Source organism: Papio anubis, chromosome 1 (assembly GCF_008728515.1).
Source record: "Papio anubis isolate 15944 chromosome 1, Panubis1.0, whole genome shotgun sequence".
NCBI lineage: Eukaryota > Metazoa > Chordata > Mammalia > Primates > Cercopithecidae > Papio > Papio anubis.
In genome coordinates, this window is record NC_044976.1 from 111,168,830 (window position 1) to 111,172,677 (window position 3,848).

General features: G+C 52.9%; 1 pseudogene; it reads right to left on the reverse strand.

The window, feature by feature from the left end:
• Nucleotides 1–1,773: 1,773 nt before the first annotated feature.
• On the reverse strand, nucleotides 1,774–2,339 carry LOC101014102 (annotated as a pseudogene).
• Nucleotides 2,340–3,848: the final 1,509 nt, after the last annotated feature.

The window sequence follows — 3,848 nt, forward strand, 5'->3', positions numbered from 1 at the left end:
GAGTTTCACCGTGTTGTCCAAGCTGGTCTCGAACTCCTGACCTGAAGTAATCCACCTGCCTCGGCCTCCCAAAGTGCTGGGATTACAGGCACGAGCCACTAGGCCAGGCCTGTTTAGTTTTCTACAGGACAAACCACAAATAGCAACACAGTCCAATCACAAAAGAGGAAGGTAAGTTTTTGCATTTCTAATTTGCAGAGCAGGTATTCCAAATCTGACATTCATTGACCTCTGCATGGGTTGCTGAAATTGGCGCGACAAAGGCCTGAATCTTTTTTTTTTTTTTTTCTGAGATGGAGTCTCGCTCTGTTGCCCAGGCTGGAGTGCAGTGGCGTGATCTCGGCTCACGGCAACCTCCGCCTCCCAGGTTCACGCCATTCACCTGCCTCTGCCTCCTGAGTAGCTGGGACTACAGGCGCCCGCCACCTCGCCCGGCTAATTTTTTGTATTTTTAGTAGAGATGGGGTTTCACCGTGTTAGCCAGATGTTCTCGACTCTTGACCTCATGATCTGCCCGCCTCAGCCTCCCAAAGTGCTGGGATTACAGGTGTGAGCCACCGCACCCAGCCAAAGGCCTGCATCTTAAAGTGAGTTACTGAAGACAAAGTTTGGCGATAATTTAAGTAACGTGACTGATGCGTCTGACTGCGACCACATAGGAAGGGTACTCCACAGGTCACAATAATTACCCCAAAATTAACTGAAGATGCCCACTGTTACTCGCATTTAACCATGTGTTAACCATGTAGTTATGGAAACTACAATGATGGTCACTACCTTAAAGAAACAATCTTGGGCCGGGTGCGGTGGCTCACAACTGTAATCGAGCACTTTGGAAGGCCAAAGAGGATGAATCACCTGAGGTCAGGAGTTCGAGACCAGCCTGGCCAACATGGTGAAACCCCATCTCTACTAAAACTACAAAAAATTAGCTGCACATGGTGGCAGACACCTGTAATCCCAGCTACTTGGGAGCCTGAGGCAGGAGAATCACCTGAACCGGGAGGCGGAGGTTGCAGTGAGCCAAGATGGCTCCACTGCACTGCAGCCTGGGCAACAAGACCGAAACTCCGTCTAAAAAAAAAAAGAAAGAAAAGAAACTTACAATCTGTTAGAGGAGACAGCAAACAAAAATAATACAAGGTTCACATACTACAACGCAGACGGGAAGGAATTAGAAGAGAATTTCTATGGGCAGAGCAAAGTCTTGGGTCACGGGAATCACGAACTGGGGAGAATTATTTGTCAGGTTTAATTAAAGGAAAAGGAACAAATAGAGTTTAAAGATTAGAAGGTTACAGGTGGCACGCCACAATCCCCAAAACAAACCCCACCTCGTCCCAGCCCCAGTCATCTCCCAAGGGGGTATATCTTGCCCAGAGAGCCTGGAAGGCAGGGGTATTTGTTTTTACAGCTCAGTCACTATTATTCCAGCCAAAAAAAAGCACTTCCTGTGAGGATGAAGTGATTACCCCAGGTCACCTGGCCACATTCCTCTCCTGGAGCCGGTGCCGGCCGCCCCTCCACCAACGCCGCGCTCCGAGGTCACGCAGCTGCCTGCTACCACGAAGTCCTCAGTGAGGCCGCCTCCCACGCCCTGGAGACGTGGTCTCCCCTCCCGCGAGGGTCCCTCTGACCCCACCCGGGCAACTAGGGCACCGCAGGCTGTTACCCAACTAACCATCAAGTGCGGCGCCGAGCGCGTGCGTGGCGTGGCGTGGCGTGGCGCGGAGGGGCGGGGCGGGGCGGGGCTGCGCTCTAGGCACCATGCGGTCCCCACGCCTAGAGCTCACCTGACTGCGACTGAAGGGACCACTCGGCAGCCTGATAACGCGCCCCCGGCCGAGCCTGCGCAATGGGGGCGCAGTCGGCCCTCGCGCCCTCTGCTCCCCAAAACAAGCGCGTGGAAAGCTTGGTCCGGGCTTCTCACAGCCGCTCGCACAGACTTGTTCTCCCCCCGCGAGTCTCCCGGGAGAGTCGCGGCCACCTGCACGCGTCCGGCACACAAACTTCGGTCTCACCCCTCAGGTTCTGCCAGAGAAAATAGGAAAAGTCACCTAGAGGCCTGACCCTGACGGGTGGGGGGAGACGAGCGCGCGGAGTAGCGGGAAGCGTCTGAGGAGCGGGGACTGGGCAGCGTTTGAATGGATGCGGGTGCCGCTGGCACCCGGGAAGACGCCGGGGGCCGGCGCTGTGGAGCCGGGCACGGGCTGGGATGTGTTTGGATTCCAATCCGGGCCTGACACCAGTTAAGTGACCTCGGAAAGTTCCCCAACCGTCCGGGCCTGTTTCTTCCCTCTGAAGTGGCGACAGTAATAGAACTGACCTCGTAGGCTCATCAGGAGGCCCTGAAGGGAGAACCCATGCAACTTGCCACCGCAGAGCCAGGCCCGCGGCGGTTGGCTCCTGGTGGGTATTAAAGACAGTCGGGAAAGAAGAGCAGGTAAGAGGGCGGGGAGACTGGCCAGTGGGTTGGGGTGTGCACCTCGGCCACGTGGAGAAGCGAGAATGCAGGGGCCGGACGCCTATGGACGATGCGTGTGTGGGGCCGGATAGAATCGTGGCAGGCGGCGCTGGGGCTGATGCGCCTCACCCGGATTAGCCTCTGTAATCCTCACAGCCCTGTGAAGCGGGCGCTGCCGTGAACATTTTGTAAATAAGGGACCCGAGGCTCAGAGAGGTGAAGTAACTTTCCAGACGGCCCAGCTTGTCAGCGTCCAGCATATGAAGTCACACCCCAGAGTCTGTTTTTATCGTCATAGCCGCTTTGACTGGATAACCAACGTGTGTGTGTTGAAGTGATCAGATGACCATGGAGTGTCTCTGATGTCCAGGACTTTTGAGAAATACTGAAAAAGTATGAGGCAAGGCCCCTGCCTTCAAAAAGCTTGCAAGTTTTTGGGGGAGACTGAGTCAGGCACAAATTAACCAACATCTGTTGAGCACTTGACAGAACCCTGCCCTTCCTTGGTTGGTTAACTGAGTCAGGCACAAATTAACCAACATCTGTTGAGCACATGACAGAACACTTGCTTGACAGAACCCTGCCCTTCCTTTCGTGTCTTCCTCCCTTCCAGGACTCACCCCCTCACTTACGCTCCCCCTCAGTTCTCAGCAGGCTACAGTCCTCCGCTCTACCAGCTGAGCTATCAAAGGGTGCACTTCCCCTTCAATTCTGGCCAACATAGTGAAACCCTGTTTCTACTAAAAATACAAAAATTAGCCGGTCATGATGGCATGCGCCTGTAGTCCCAGCTACTCAAGAGCCTGAGGCGGGAGAATTAGTTGGACCTGGGAGGCGGATGTTGCAGTGAGCTGAGATCATGCCACTGCACTCTAGCCTGGGTGACAGAGCGAGACTCTGTCTCAAAAAATAAAAAAATAGGCCAAGCACAGTGGCTCACGCCTGTAATCCCAGTACTTTAGGAGTCCGAGGTGGGTGGATCATGAGGTCAGGAGTCCGAGACTAGCCTGGCCAACATGGTGAAATCCCATCTCTACTAAAAATACAAAAACTAGCCTGGCATGGTGGCAGACACCTGTCATCTCAGCTACTCAGGAGGCTGAGGCAGGGAGAATCGCTTGAACTTGGGAGGCAGAAGTTGCAGTGAGCCAAGATCATGCCATTGCTCTCCAGCCTGGGCGACTCTATCTCAAAATAAATTAATTAATTAAATAAATAGATAAATAAAAAATAAAACAAATGGTGGTGGGGCAACTGGGTATCCAGATGCAGAAGAATGAAGTTGCATGAAATTGACTCAAAATTCATCAATAACAGAGCTAAACTGTAAAACTCTTAGAAGAAAATATACAGAGAATCTTTTTTTTTTTTTTTTTTTTTTTTT